The sequence below is a fragment of the Oncorhynchus kisutch genome, unplaced genomic scaffold (genome assembly GCF_002021735.2).
Source record: "Oncorhynchus kisutch isolate 150728-3 unplaced genomic scaffold, Okis_V2 scaffold1356, whole genome shotgun sequence".
Lineage (NCBI taxonomy): Eukaryota > Metazoa > Chordata > Actinopteri > Salmoniformes > Salmonidae > Oncorhynchus > Oncorhynchus kisutch.
This window is the reverse complement of record NW_022263301.1, coordinates 6,072-23,413: the sequence shown is the minus strand read 5'-3', so window position 1 is coordinate 23,413 and position 17,342 is coordinate 6,072. Positions and strand designations below refer to the sequence as shown.

Here is a 17,342-nt window from a genome sequence, read left to right as displayed (position 1 = left end):
TGTGTGTGTGTGTGTGTGTGTGTGTGTAGAGGGAGCTGCAGCAGAGAGAGGCTGCGTCAGTGTGTCGGTCGTTGGTGTGTGCCGTGTTACGAGGTGTCCTCACCCCAGAGAGACCCGGCTCCCCTGCGGAGCTCTACACCACAGAGGAAGAACACTTCCACAACAGGAACCCAAAGGTACACTACACCTTGAAGGTAGACTCAGAGAGATGCACCAAGTAGACACAATATCCGCTCAATTTCCACCACAACTAAGAGGCATCACCTCTCTGCTGTTGTGGTTCCCATGGCTACCACGTCGTCGGAGCGAGAAGTGCACCTCTGTGAGAGCAAAGTCTTGCATTGAGCTCATCTTAATATCTGCGATGCTGCTCGTTGCAATCTGGCTCAGTCTACCTTTAACAAAGACGGGGGGGAAAGAATGCCCCCCAAAATCAATAGACTGTCACGACCACAGACTCCTAAGCACAGAGACACTAAAACAGCTCTGAACGTCCATTCTCTCTGTTCCACACAGCCAGCATCATCACTCTGAACGTACATTCTCTCAGTTCCACACAGCCAGCATCATCACTCTGAACGTACATTCTCTCAGTTCCACACAGCCAGCATCATCACTCTGAACGTACATTCTCTCAGTTCCACACAGCCAGCATCATCACTCTGAACGTCCATTCTCTCAGTTCCACACAGCCAGCATCATCACTCTGAACGTCCATTCTCTCTGTTCCACACAGCCAGCATCATCACTCTGAACGTCCATTCTCTCTGTTCCACACAGCCAGCATCATCACTCTGAATGTCCATTCTCTCTGTTCCACACAGCCAGCATCATCACTCTGAACGTCCATTCTCTCTGTTCCACACAGCCAGCATCATCACTCTGAACGTCCATTCTCTCAGTTCCACACAGCCAGCATCATCACTCTGAACGTCCATTCTCTCTGTTCCACACAGCCAGCATCATCACTCTGAACGTCCATTCTCTCTGTTCCACACAGCCAGCATCATCACTCTGAATGTCCATTCTCTCAGTTCCGCACAGCCAGCATCATCACTCTGAATGTCCATTCTCTCTGTTCCACACAGCCAGCATCATCACTCTGAACGTCCATTCTCTCTGTTCCACACAGCCAGCATCATCACTTTGAACGTCCATTCTCTCAGTTCCACACAGCCAGCATCATCACTCTGAACGTCCATTCTCTCTGTTCCACACAGCCAGCATCATCACTCTGAACGTCCATTCTCTCTGTTCCACACAGCCAGCATCATCACTCTGAATGTCCATTCTCTCAGTTCCGCACAGCCAGCATCATCACTCTGAACGTCCATTCTCTCAGTTCCACACAGCCAGCATCATCACTCTGAACGTCCATTCTCTCTGTTCCACACAGCCAGCATCATCACTCTGAATGTCCATTCTCTCAGTTCCGCACAGCCAGCATCATCACTCTGAACGTCCATTCTCTCTGTTCCACACAGCCAGCATCATCACTCTGATGTGCCTCTCAAATGGAACCCTATATAGTGCACTATTTTTGACGAGTTCCCATAGTTGCAGTAGTGCACTATGTAGGGAATAGGATTCCATTTGGGACACACCCTGATTCATCCTTAACAATCAACTGAGATATGTTGACAATAATTGGTCAAAAGATCAGAATTGAGCTTCCTGTTTAAACATCAGAATTGGGCTTCCTGTTTAAACATCAGAATTGGGCTTCCTGTTTAAACATCAGAATTGGGCTTCCTGTTTAAACATCAGAATTGGGCTTCCTGTGTGAGCCAGAAAGAGCTAGGAGCTTGTCTCTGTATATAGTAGTGCACTATATAGTAGGGTGTCCAATCAAAACCCATATTTTGACCAATGGGTAAATATGTACATTGTGTAGATACTCCTCTGAGAAAACCAATTGGCCAAACCTCATGTCTCTATGATAATCTGTTAAAAAGTTGTTGGAGTTTTTACCCTTGTAGGATGACCAGAATTAGGGAGACTAAATCAATGAGAGCCAGATGAATGTTTTTGTCCTGAATCAGGATAAAAGCATCGTGTCAGAGAATTAAGATGAACTGACAGGTTCACCGTTGAACCTCGCCATCCTTCTTCTTGAACCCACAGGGCATAAAACAATATCGAGGTCAGATACATATTGATTTAGAGACATGACGTGTAGTATTTTCACATTAAGTTTTGTATACGCTTTTGATATTAATGTAAGATTTCTCACAAAAAAAAACAGGAATATCTCTGTGAAATGTCAAAGGAGCACTAAGCTTTTTGTTTTCAGACTTAGCTTTTTGTTTTCAGACTTAGCAATTTGTTTTCAGACTTAGCTTTTGTTTTCAGACTTAGCTTTTTGTTTTCAGACTAAGCTTTTTGTTTTCAGACTTAGCTTTTTGTTTTCAGACTTAGCTTTTTGTTTTCAGACTTAGCTTTTTGTTTTCAGACTTAGCTTTTTGTTTTCAGACTTAGCTTTTTGCGACCCGCAGAAACAACCACCACAACATGTAAAATCCTCTAAAGTCACTAGGAGAAATCGGCACCGCTACGTCAACAGAGCTCAGTGCTCATTATGGGATGTATTAAGTTACAACATCCAGCCTTTTAGACACCACTGAACGATTCAGGACATGAAGAATCATATTTGTCTTGGTAAAACTGTTGGGTTTTTTTAACGTAAGGAAGTGAAATTTCAATAACAAAAGGTGTTTTCACACAGAGTGGGTGGACACCCTATATATAGGGGATAGGTGTTTTCACACAGAGTGGGTGGACACCCTATATATAGGGGCTAGGTGTTTTCACACAGAGTGGGTGGACACCCTATATATAGGGGCTAGGTGTTTTCACACAGAGTGGGTGGACACCCTATATATAGGGGATAGGTGTTTTCACACAGAGTGGGTGGACACGCTATATATAGGGGCTAGGTGTTTTCACACAGAGTGGGTGGACACGCTATATATAGGGGATAGGTGTTTTCACACAGAGTGGGTGGACACGCTATATATAGGGGATAGGTGTTTTCACACAGAGTGGGTGGACACGCTATATATAGGGGCTAGGTGTTTTCACACAGAGTGGGTGGACACCCTATATATAGGGGATAGGTGTTTTCACACAGAGTGGGTGGACACCCTATATATAGGGGATAGGTGTTTTCACACAGAGTGGGTGGACACCCTATATATAGGGGCTAGGTGTTTTCACACAGAGTGGGTGGACACCCTATATATAGGGGATAGGTGTTTTCACACAGAGTGGGTGGACACCCTATATATAGGGGATAGGTGTTTTCACACAGAGTGGGTGGACACCCTATATATAGGGGATAGGTGTTTTCACACAGAGTGGGTGGACACCCTATATATAGGGGATAGGTGTTTTCACACAGAGTGGGTGGACACCCTATATATATAGGGGATAGGTGTTTTCACACAGAGTGGGTGGACACCCTATATATAGGGGATAGGTGTTTTCACACAGAGTGGGTGGACACCCTATATATAGGGGCTAGGTGTTTTCACACAGAGTGGGTGGACACGCTATATATAGGGGATAGGTGTTTTCACACAGAGTGGGTGGACACCCTATATATAGGGGATAGGTGTTTTCACACAGAGTGGGTGGACACGCTATATATAGGGGATAGGTGTTTTCACACAGAGTGGGTGGACACGCTATATATAGGGGCTAGGTGTTTTCACACAGAGTGGGTGGACACGCTATATATAGGGGCTAGGTGTTTTCACACAGAGTGGGTGGACACGCTATATATAGGGGCTAGGTGTTTTCACACAGAGTGGGTGGACACCCTATATATAGGGGATAGGTGTTTTCACACAGAGTGGGTGGACACGCTATATATAGGGGATAGGTGTTTTCACACAGAGTGGGTGGACACCCTATATATAGGGGATAGGTGTTTTCACACAGAGTGGGTGGACACGCTATATATAGGGGCTAGGTGTTTTCACACAGAGTGGGTGGACACGCTATATATAGGGGCTAGGTGTTTTCACACAGAGTGGGTGGACACGCTATATATAGGGGCTAGGTGTTTTCACACAGAGTGGGTGGACACCCTATATATAGGGGATAGGTGTTTTCACACAGAGTGGGTGGACACGCTATATATAGGGGATAGGTGTTTTCACACAGAGTGGGTGGACACCCTATATATAGGGGATAGGTGTTTTCACACAGAGTGGGTGGACACCCTATATATAGGGGATAGGTGTTTTCACACAGAGTGGGTGGACACCCTATATATAGGGGATAGGTGTTTTCACACAGAGTGGGTGGACACGCTATATATAGGGGATAGGTGTTTTCACACAGAGTGGGTGGACACCCTATATATAGGGGATAGGTGTTTTCACACAGAGTGGGTGGACACCCTATATATAGGGGATAGGTGTTTTCACACAGAGTGGGTGGACACCCTATATATAGGGGATAGGTGTTTTCACACAGAGTGGGTGGACACCCTATATATAGGGGATAGGTGTTTTCACACAGAGTGGGTGGACACGCTATATATAGGGGCTAGGTGTTTTCACACAGAGTGGGTGGACACGCTATATATAGGGGATAGGTGTTTTCACACAGAGTGGGTGGACACCCTATATATAGGGGATAGGTGTTTTCACACAGAGTGGGTGGACACGCTATATATAGGGGATAGGTGTTTTCACACAGAGTGGGTGGACACCCTATATATAGGGGCTAGGTGTTTTCACACAGAGTGGGTGGACACGCTATATATAGGGGATAGGTGTTTTCACACAGAGTGGGTGGACACGCTATATATAGGGGATAGGTGTTTTCACACAGAGTGGGTGGACACCCTATATATAGGGGCTAGGTGTTTTCACACAGAGTGGGTGGACACCCTATATATAGGGGCTAGGTGTTTTCACACAGAGTGGGTGGACACCCTATATATAGGGGATAGGTGTTTTCACACAGAGTGGGTGGACACCCTATATATAGGGGATAGGTGTTTTCACACAGAGTGGGTGGACACCCTATATATAGGGGCTAGGTGTTTTCACACAGAGTGGGTGGACACCCTATATATAGGGGATAGGTGTTTTCACACAGAGTGGGTGGACACCCTATATATAGGGGATAGGTGTTTTCACACAGAGTGGGTGGACACCCTATATATAGGGGATAGGTGTTTTCACACAGAGTGGGTGGACACCCTATATATAGGGGATAGGTGTTTTCACACAGAGTGGGTGGACACCCTATATATAGGGGATAGGTGTTTTCACACAGAGTGGGTGGACACCCTATATATAGGGGATAGGTGTTTTCACACAGAGTGGGTGGACACCCTATATATAGGGGATAGGTGTTTTCACACAGAGTGGGTGGACACCCTATATATAGGGGATAGGTGTTTTCACACAGAGTGGGTGGACACCCTATATATAGGGGATAGGTGTTTTCACACAGAGTGGGTGGACACCCTATATATAGGGGATAGGTGTTTTCACACAGAGTGGGTGGACACCCTATATATAGGGGATAGGTGTTTTCACACAGAGTGGGTGGACACCCTATATATAGGGGATAGGTGTTTTCACACAGAGTGGGTGGACACCCTATATATAGGGGATAGGTGTTTTCACACAGAGTGGGTGGACACCCTATATATAGGGGATAGGTGTTTTCACACAGAGTGGGTGGACACCCTATATATAGGGATAGGTGTTTTCACACAGAGTGGGTGGACACCCTATATATAGGGGATAGGTGTTTTCACACAGAGTGGGTGGACACCCTATATATAGGGGATAGGTGTTTTCACACAGAGTGGGTGGACACCCTATATATAGGGGATAGGTGTTTTCACACAGAGTGGGTGGACACCCTATATATAGGGGATAGGTGTTTTCACACAGAGTGGGTGGACACCCTATATATAGGGGATAGGTGTTTTCACACAGAGTGGGTGGACACCCTATATATAGGGGATAGGTGTTTTCACACAGAGTGGGTGGACACCCTATATATAGGGGATAGGTGTTTTCACACAGAGTGGGTGGACACCCTATATATAGGGGATAGGTGTTTTCACACAGAGTGGGTGGACACCCTATATATAGGGGATAGGTGTTTTCACACAGAGTGGGTGGACACCCTATATATAGGGGATAGGTGTTTTCACACAGAGTGGGTGGACACCCTATATATAGGGGATAGGTGTTTTCACACAGAGTGGGTGGACACCCTATATATAGGGGCTAGGTGTTTTCACACAGAGTGGGTGGACACCCTATATATAGGGGCTAGGTGTTTTCACACAGAGTGGGTGGACACCCTATATATAGGGGATAGGTGTTTTCACACAGAGTGGGTGGACACCCTATATATAGGGGCTAGGTGTTTTCACACAGAGTGGGTGGACACGCTATATATAGGGGATAGGTGTTTTCACACAGAGTGGGTGGACACCCTATATATAGGGGCTAGGTGTTTTCACACAGAGTGGGTGGACACCCTATATATAGGGGATAGGTGTTTTCACACAGAGTGGGTGGACACCCTATATATAGGGGCTAGGTGTTTTCACACAGAGTGGGTGGACACCCTATATATAGGGGATAGGTGTTTTCACACAGAGTGGGTGGACACCCTATATATAGGGGATAGGTGTTTTCACACAGAGTGGGTGGACACCCTATATATAGGGGATAGGTGTTTTCACACAGAGTGGGTGGACACCCTATATATAGGGGATAGGTGTTTTCACACAGAGTGGGTGGACACCCTATATATAGGGGATAGGTGTTTTCACACAGAGTGGGTGGACACCCTATATATAGGGGATAGGTGTTTTCACACAGAGTGGGTGGACACCCTATATATAGGGGATAGGTGTTTTCACACAGAGTGGGTGGACACCCTATATATAGGGGATAGGTGTTTTCACACAGAGTGGGTGGACACGCTATATATAGGGGCTAGGTGTTTTCACACAGAGTGGGTGGACACCCTATATATAGGGGCTAGGTGTTTTCACACAGAGTGGGTGGACACCCTATATATAGGGGATAGGTGTTTTCACACAGAGTGGGTGGACACCCTATATATAGGGGATAGGTGTTTTCACACAGAGTGGGTGGACACCCTATATATAGGGGATAGGTGTTTTCACACAGAGTGGGTGGACACCCTATATATAGGGGCTAGGTGTTTTCACACAGAGTGGGTGGACACCCTATATATAGGGGATAGGTGTTTTCACACAGAGTGGGTGGACACGCTATATATAGGGGATAGGTGTTTTCACACAGAGTGGGTGGACACGCTATATATAGGGGCTAGGTGTTTTCACACAGAGTGGGTGGACACCCTATATATAGGGGATAGGTGTTTTCACACAGAGTGGGTGGACACCCTATATATAGGGGCTAGGTGTTTTCACACAGAGTGGGTGGACACCCTATATATAGGGGATAGGTGTTTTCACACAGAGTGGGTGGACACCCCTATATATAGGGGATAGGTGTTTTCACACAGAGTGGGTGGACACCCTATATATAGGGGATAGGTGTTTTCACACAGAGTGGGTGGACACGCTATATATAGGGGATAGGTGTTTTCACACAGAGTGGGTGGACACCCTATATATAGGGGCTAGGTGTTTTCACACAGAGTGGGTGGACACCCTATATATAGGGGATAGGTGTTTTCACACAGAGTGGGTGGACACGCTATATATAGGGGCTAGGTGTTTTCACACAGAGTGGGTGGACACGCTATATATAGGGGATAGGTGTTTTCACACAGAGTGGGTGGACACGCTATATATAGGGGATAGATGTTTTCACACAGAGTGGGTGGACACCCTATATATAGGGGATAGGTGTTTTCACACAGAGTGGGTGGACACCCTATATATAGGGGATAGGTGTTTTCACACAGAGTGGGTGGACACCCTATATATAGGGGATAGGTGTTTTCACACAGAGTGGGTGGACACCCTATATATAGGGGATAGGTGTTTTCACACAGAGTGGGTGGACACCCTATATATAGGGGCTAGGTGTTTTCACACAGAGTGGGTGGACACCCTATATATAGGGGCTAGGTGTTTTCACACAGAGTGGGTGGACACCCTATATATAGGGGATAGGTGTTTTCACACAGAGTGGGTGGACACGCTATATATAGGGGATAGGTGTTTTCACACAGAGTGGGTGGACACGCTATATATAGGGGCTAGGTGTTTTCACACAGAGTGGGTGGACACGCTATATATAGGGGATAGGTGTTTTCACACAGAGTGGGTGGACACGCTATATATAGGGGATAGGTGTTTTCACACAGAGTGGGTGGACACCCTATATATAGGGGATAGGTGTTTTCACACAGAGTGGGTGGACACCCTATATATAGGGGCTAGGTGTTTTCACACAGAGTGGGTGGACACCCTATATATAGGGGATAGGTGTTTTCACACAGAGTGGGTGGACACCCTATATATAGGGGCTAGGTGTTTTCACACAGAGTGGGTGGACACCCTATATATAGGGGATAGGTGTTTTCACACAGAGTGGGTGGACACCCTATATATAGGGGATAGGTGTTTTCACACAGAGTGGGTGGACACGCTATATATAGGGGATAGGTGTTTTCACACAGAGTGGGTGGACACCCTATATATAGGGGATAGGTGTTTTCACACAGAGTGGGTGGACACGCTATATATAGGGGATAGGTGTTTTCACACAGAGTGGGTGGACACCCTATATATAGGGGCTAGGTGTTTTCACACAGAGTGGGTGGACACCCTATATATAGGGGCTAGGTGTTTTCACACAGAGTGGGTGGACACGCTATATATAGGGGCTAGGTGTTTTCACACAGAGTGGGTGGACACCCTATATATAGGGGATAGGTGTTTTCACACAGAGTGGGTGGACACGCTATATATAGGGGATAGGTGTTTTCACACAGAGTGGGTGGACACCCTATATATAGGGGCTAGGTGTTTTCACACAGAGTGGGTGGACACCCTATATATAGGGGCTAGGTGTTTTCACACAGAGTGGGTGGACACGCTATATATAGGGGCTAGGTGTTTTCACACAGAGTGGGTGGACACCCTATATATAGGGGATAGGTGTTTTCACACAGAGTGGGTGGACACGCTATATATAGGGGATAGGTGTTTTCACACAGAGTGGGTGGACACCCTATATATAGGGGCTAGGTGTTTTCACACAGAGTGGGTGGACACCCTATATATAGGGGCTAGGTGTTTTCACACAGAGTGGGTGGACACCCTATATATAGGGGATAGGTGTTTTCACACAGAGTGGGTGGACACCCTATATATAGGGGCTAGGTGTTTTCACACAGAGTGGGTGGACACCCTATATATAGGGGCTAGGTGTTTTCACACAGAGTGGGTGGACACCCTATATATAGGGGGCTAGGTGTTTTCACACAGAGTGGGTGGACACCCTATATATAGGGGATAGGTGTTTTCACACAGAGTGGGTGGACACCCTATATATAGGGGATAGGTGTTTCACACAGAGTGGGTGGACACGCTATATATAGGGGATAGGTGTTTTCACACAGAGTGGGTGGACACGCTATATATAGGGATAGGTGTTTTCAACAGAGTGGGTGGACACGCTATATATAGGGGATAGGTGTTTTCACACAGAGTGGGTGGACACCCTATATATAGGGGCTAGGTGTTTTCACACAGAGTGGGTGGACACCTATATATAGGGGCTAGGTGTTTTCACACAGAGTGGGTGGACACGCTATATATAGGGGCTAGGTGTTTTCACACAGAGTGGGTGGACACGCTATATATAGGGATAGGTGTTTTCACACAGAGTGGGTGGACACGCTATATATAGGGGATAGGTGTTTTCACACAGAGTGGGTGGACACCCTATATATAGGGGATAGGTGTTTTCACACAGAGTGGGTGGACACGCTATATATAGGGGCTAGGTGTTTTCACACAGAGTGGGTGGACACCCTATATATAGGGGATAGGTGTTTTCACACAGAGTGGGTGGACACGCTATATATAGGGGCTAGGTGTTTTCACACAGAGTGGGTGGACACCCTATATATAGGGGCTAGGTGTTTTCACACAGAGTGGGTGGACACGCTATATATAGGGGCTAGGTGTTTTCACACAGAGTGGGTGGACACCCTATATATAGGGGCTAGGTGTTTTCACACAGAGTGGGTGGACACCCTATATATAGGGGATAGGTGTTTTCACACAGAGTGGGTGGACACCCTATATATAGGGGATAGGTGTTTTCACACAGAGTGGGTGGACACCCTATATATAGGGGATAGGTGTTTTCACACAGAGTGGGTGGACACGCTATATATAGGGGATAGGTGTTTTCACACAGAGTGGGTGGACACCCTATATATAGGGGATAGGTGTTTTCACACAGAGTGGGTGGACACCCTATATATAGGGGATAGGTGTTTTCACACAGAGTGGGTGGACACCCTATATAGGGGCTAGGTGTTTTCACACAGAGTGGGTGGACACCCTATATATAGGGGATAGGTGTTTTCACACAGAGTGGGTGGACACCCTATATATAGGGGATAGGTGTTTTCACACAGAGTGGGTGGACACGCTATATATAGGGGCTAGGTGTTTTCACACAGAGTGGGTGGACACCCTATATATAGGGGATAGGTGTTTTCACACAGAGTGGGTGGACACGCTATATATAGGGGCTAGGTGTTTTCACACAGAGTGGGTGGACACCCTATATATAGGGGATAGGTGTTTTCACACAGAGTGGGTGGACACGCTATATATAGGGGCTAGGTGTTTTCACACACTCTCTAGGCAGAGTGGGTGGACACGCTATATATAGGGGATTGGATGACATTTCAGCCACGGTCATTATCAACATTATCAGCCATTACTATAATTATGTGCCATCGTGGCTCTTGTCTTTGAACATGAATGGATTCTCTCTCGATATGTAAAAACAGACAGACAGACAGAAGGACAAAGACTTACAGGAGTCCTCAGTGATTACTATGATGACGATGATTTAGGTTCATCATGGTTCTAGCTGATTTCTGAATAACACCTTCCTCTTTCTGTTGGGTTGTTTAGTGACACACACACACACACACACACACACACGACTGGCCCATACTGTGTTTGTAACAGTATACTGTTGGTCCATCTCTGTCCTAGCTGCAGTACCGTTATGAGACAGTGGAGGCGCTGAAGAGCCTGTGGCAGCAGGTGACCGCAGAAACAGGAGAAGACAGAGAAACAGCCTGGGACCTCTCTGTGTCTACACTACGACAGGTACACACACACACACACACCTCACGTGCACAGCAGAGATGCATCAGGTCCCATTCACAGAGTCTCGCCCGGGGATGGAACCCCTAACCTTCTGATCTCCGGAGGGACACTAACAACAAGGCCACTGAGTAGTGGATCTAAGACCTAACCCTCCTCTCCTCTCTCCTCTCTGTTCCCCTCTCCAGGCGGTGCTGGCTCTGCCCCAGGGGGACGGGGAGCAGGATGGACCCCAGGAGAGGCTCACCAGAGAGGGGGCTCTGAGCCTCTATAACACCCTCCTCCTGGAGCTCACCCAGCCACTCACACAACACACGCCACTACCACACAACGCTATAGGGTGAGGAGAAGGGAGGGAGGGAGGGAAGGAGGGAGGGAGGGAAGAGGAGGGAGGGAGGGAAGAGGGAGAGAGGGAAGGAAGAGGAGGGAGACAGAGATGCAGCACCGGTCTGGAGAAAAGAGAAGAGGGAATATTGATGGGGAAACTAAAGAATGAAAGGATACCACAGAAATGGATCAATAGTGCAGTTGATTATTTAAAAAAGTGTGTGTGTGTGTGTGTGTGTGTGTGTGTGTGTGTGTGTGTGTGTGTGTGTGTGTGTGTGTGTGTGTGTGTGTGTGTGTGTGTGTGTGTGTGTGTGTGTGTTAACCCCTGCAGGTTGCAGCTGTGGAGAGAGCTGTTGGACGGTCTGGTCAGTGCAGCTCTGTGGCTCAGACATCTACTGGGTCTCCCTGAGACAGACACATGGGGGGAACACACACAGGACCACCACCACAGCTGTGAGTCTAACACACAGGACTACCACCACCACAGCTGTGAGTCTAACACACAGGACCACCACCACCACAGCTGTGAGTCTAACACACACAGGACTACCACCACAGCTGTGAGTCTAACACACAGGACTACCACCACCACAGCTGTGAGTCTAACACACAGGACCACCACCACCACAGCTGTGAGTCTAAGACACACAGGACTACCACCACAGCTGTGAGTCTAACACACAGGACCACCACCACCACAGCTGTGAGTCTAACACACAGGACCACCACCACCACAGCTGTGAGTCTAACACACACAGGACTACCACCCACAGCTGTGAGTCTAACACACAGGACTACCACCACAGCTGTGAGTCTAACACACAGGACTACCACCACAGCTGTGAGTCTAACACACAGGACCACCACCACCACAGCTGTGAGTCTAACACACAGGACTACCACCACAGCTGTGAGTCTAACACACAGGACCACCACCACCACAGCTGTGAGTCTAACACACAGGACTACCACCACAGCTGTGAGTCTAACACACAGGACTACCACCACAGCTGTGAGTCTAACACACACTATCACTACAACCCACTATCAGCCTGTCTACCACTACAACCCACTATCAACCTTTCTACCACTACAACCCAGTATTAGCCTGTCTACCACTACAACCCACTATCAGCCTGTCTACCACTACAACCCACTATCAGCCTGTCTACCACTACAACCCACTATCAACCTTTCTACCACTACAACCCACTATCAACCTTTCTACCACTACAACCCACTATCAGCCTGTCTACCACTACAACCCACTATCAGCCTGTCTACCACTACAACCCAGTATCAGCCTGTCTACCACTACAACCCACTATCAGCCTGTCTACCACTACAACCCACTATCAGCCTGTCTACCACTACAACCCACTATCAAGCCTGTCTACCACTACAACCCACTATCAGCCTGTCTACCACTACAACCCACTATCAGCCTGTCTACCACTACAACCCACTATCAGCCTGTCTACCACTACAACCCACTATCAGCCTGTCTACCACTACAACCCACTATCAGCCTGTCTACCACTACAACCCACTATCAGCCTGTCTATCACTACAACCACTATCAGCCTGTCTATCACTACAACCCCACTAGCAGCCTGTCTACCACTACAACCCACTATCAGCCTGTCTACCACTACAACCCAATATCAGCCTGTCTACCACTACAACCCACTATCAGCCTGTCTACCACTACAACCCACTATCAGCCTGTCTACCACTACAACCCACTATCAGCCTGTCTACCACTACAACCCACTATCAGCTGTCTACCACTACAACCCACTATCAGCCTGTCTACCACTACAACCCACTATCAGCCTGTCTACCACTACAACCCACTATCAGCCTGTCTACCACTACAACCCACTATCAGCCTGTCTACCACTACAACCCACTATCAGCCTGTCTATCACTACAACCCACTATCAGCCTGTCTATCCACTACAACCCACTAGCAGCCTGTCTACCACTACAACCCACTATCAGCCTGTCTACCACTACAACCCACTATCAGCCTGTCTACCACTACAACCCACTATCAGCCTGTCTACAACTACAACCCACTATCAGCCTGTCTACCACTACAACCCACTATCAGCCTGTCTACCACTACAACCCACTATCAGCCTGTCTACCACTACAACCCACTATCAGCCTGTCTACCACTACAACCCACTATCAGCCTGTCTACCACTACAACCCACTATCAGCCTGTCTACCACTACAACACACTATCAGCCTGTCTACCACTACAACCCACTATCAGCCTGTCTACCACTACAACCCACTATCAGCCTGTCTATCACTACAACCCACTATCAGCCTGTCTATCACTACAAACCACTATCAGCCTGTCTACCACTACAACCCACTATCAGCCTGTCTACCACTACAACCCACTATCAGCCTGTCTACCACTACAACCCACTATCAGCCTGTCTACCACTACAACCCACTATCAGCCTGTCTACCACTACAACCCACTATCAGCCCATTCCTCTCCAGGGGGAAAGATGAAGAAAGAGGAGAAGTTTGAGAAGAAGGCAGGAGCACCCCTGAAGGAGGAGAAGAAGGCAGGAGCACCCCTGAAGGAGGAGAAGAAGGGAGGGGCGGTCAAAGAGAAGGAGGAGAAGAAAGGAGCAGTCAAGCCTGCTGTGAAGGAGAAACCAGTGGAGGTGAGGAACTCACCTAATCTAAAAAATAAATCCCCATATCATCCCTAACCTCCTGCCCCCTAACCTCCTGCCCCCTAACCTCCTCCCTCCTAGCCTCCTGCCCCCTTCCCTCCTAACCTCTTACCCCCTAACCTCCTACCCCTAACCTCCTACCCCCTTGTCACTTTGTGTATATGTTATCAAGCTCTATTCCCAACCAGAGACACAATGTTTATCTGAAAGGATCAGATAGGTGTTAGTAATATAGTGTAACTCCTAGTCTATCAGAGAGTGGGTGGGGCTATTACCAGATGATTAATACCTATCCAATCAGAGAGTGGGGTGGAGCTATTACCAGATGATGTATACCTATCCAATCAGAGTGGGGTGGAGCTATTACCAGATGATTAATATTCTATCCAATCAGAGAGTGGGGTGGAGCTATTATCAGATGATTTATACCTATCCAATCAGAGAGTAGAGTGGAGCTATTACCAGATGATTTATACCTATCCAATCAGAGAGTGGGGTGGAGCTATTACCAGATGATTAATATTCTATCCAATCAGAGAGTGGGGTGGAGCTATTACCAGATGATTTATACCTATCCAATCAGAGAGTGGGGTGGAGCTATTACCAGATGATTTATACCTATCCAATCAGAGAGTGGGGTGGAGCTATTACCAGATGATTTATACCTATCCAATCAGAGAGTGGGGTGATTTATACGTATCCAATCAGAGAGTGGGGTGAAGGGATTTATACCTATCTTCAGACCTCTAGTGTCTAGATCAGGGCTCTCCAACCCTGTTCCTGTAGAGATACCCTCCTGTATGTTTAATCTCCAACCTTGTTCCTGGAGAGACACCCTCCTGTATGTTTAACCTCCAACCCTGTTCCTGGAGAGATACCCTCCTGTATGTTTAATCTCCAACCCTGTTCCTGGAGAGATACCCTCTTGTATGTTTAATCTCCAACCCTGTTCCTGGAGAGATACCCTCCTGTAGGTTTTATCTCCAACCCTGTTCCTGGAGAGATACCCTCTTGTATGTTTAATCTCCAAACCTGTTCCTGGAGAGATACCCTCCTAGGTTTTCACCTCCTGTAGGTTTTCAGGGATGATTTTAAGTTAAAACCTTCAGGAGGTTTTCTCTCCAGAAACAGGGTTGATACCAACACCAGATGGCAGCAAACACCTGTCTGTCTGTATGTTTGTCTGCCTGTCCGCCTATCTGTATGTCTGTCTGTCTGTTTGTCTGCCTTCCTGTCTGTCTGTCTGTCTGTCTGTCTGTATTTAGTCAGCCACCAATTGTGCAAGTTCTCCCACTTAAAAATATGAGAGAGGCCTGTAATTTTCATCATAGGTACACTTCAACTATGACAGACAAAATGAGAAAAAAAATCCTGAAAATCACATTGTAGGAATTTTAATGAATTTATTTGCAAATTATGGTGGAAAATAAGTATTTGGTCAATAACAAAAGTTTATCTCAATACTTTGTTATATACCCTTTGTTGGCAAAGTCTTCACAAGGTTTTCACACACTGTTGCTGGTATTTTGGCCCATTCCTCCATGCAGATTTCCTCTAGAGCAGTGATGTTTTGGGGCTGTTGCTGGGCAACATGGACTTTCAACTCCCTCCAAAAATGTTCTATGGGGTTGAGATCTGGAGACTGGCTATGCCACTCCAGGACTTTGAAATGCTTCTTACGAAGCCACTCCTTCGTTGCCCGGGCGGTGTGTTTGGGATCATTGTCATGCTGAAAGACCCTGCCACATTTCATCTTCAATGCCCTTGCTGATGGAAGGAGGTTTTCACTCAAAATCTCACAATACATGGCCCCATTCATTCTTTCCTTTACACTGATCAGTCGTCCTGGTCCCTTTGCAGAAAAACAGCCCCAAAGCATGATGTTTCCACCCCCATGCTTCACAGTAGGTATGGTGTTCTTTGGATGCAACTCAGCATTCTTTGTCCTCGAAACACGACGAGTTGAGTTTTTACCAAAAAGTTATATTTTGGTTTCATCTAACCATATGACATTCTCCCAATCTTCTTCTGGATCATCCAAATGCTCTCTAGCAAACTTCAGACAGGGCCTGGACATGTACTGGCTTAAGCAGGGGGACACATCTGGCACTGCAGGATTTCAATCCCTGGCGGTGTAGTGTGTTACTGATGGTATGCTTTGTTACTTTGGTCCCAGCTCTCTGCAGGTCATTCACTAGGTCCCCCGGGGGGTTCTGGGATTTTTGCTCAGCGTTCTTGTGATCATTTTGACCCTTCGGGGTGAGATCTTGCGTGGAGCCCCAGATCGAGGGAGATTATCAGTGGTCTTGTATGTCTTCCATTTCCTAATAATTGCTCCCACAGTTGATTTCTTCAAACCAAGCTGCTTACCTATTGCAGATTCAGTCTTCCCAGCCTGGTGCAGGTCTACAATTTTGTTTCTGGTGTCCTTTGACAGCTCTTTGGTCTTGGTCATAGTGGAGTTTGGAGTGTGATTGTTTGAGGTTGTGGACAGGTGTCTTTTATACTGATAACAAGTTCAAACAGGTGCCATTAATACAGGTAACGAGTGGAGGACAGAGGAGCCTCTTAAAGAAGAAGTTACAGGTCTGTGAGAGCCAGAAATCTTGCTTGTTTGTAGTTGACCAAATACTTATTTTCCACCATAATTTGCAAATAAATTCATTAAAATGTATGTGTGTATGTGTGTATGTGTGTCTGTCTGTCTGTCTGTCTGTCTGTCTGTCTGTCTGTCTGTCTGTCTGTCTGTCTGTCTCCTCTTTCTCCTCACTCTCTCTTCCTCCTTCTCTCTCCCTCCTCTCTTTCTCTCCCTCCTTCCCTCTCACTCCTCTCTCTCCATCTCTCTGATGAATAGTTGAGTCATAGGTTAGCAACAGTTTATTTGTCACCAGGTGCCATGGTAACCGAACACTGTGTGAAAATGTGCATCTGCTCTCAAACTGTGTGTCCAGGTTGTGAGATAT

General features: G+C 47.0%; 1 protein-coding gene across 1 annotated transcript in view; it reads left to right on the top strand.

Moving 5' to 3' along the window:
• Positions 1–11,264, top strand: part of LOC109881233 (MYCBP-associated protein) — a 37,034-nt gene extending 25,770 nt beyond the window's left edge. The window contains exons 13-14 of the mRNA XM_031818388.1: positions 30–176; positions 11,234–11,264. The gene's annotated coding sequence lies outside the window, so the exon portion shown is untranslated. The remainder of the gene's footprint in view (positions 1–29; positions 177–11,233) is intronic.
• The last annotated feature ends 6,078 nt before the right edge of the window (positions 11,265–17,342 follow it).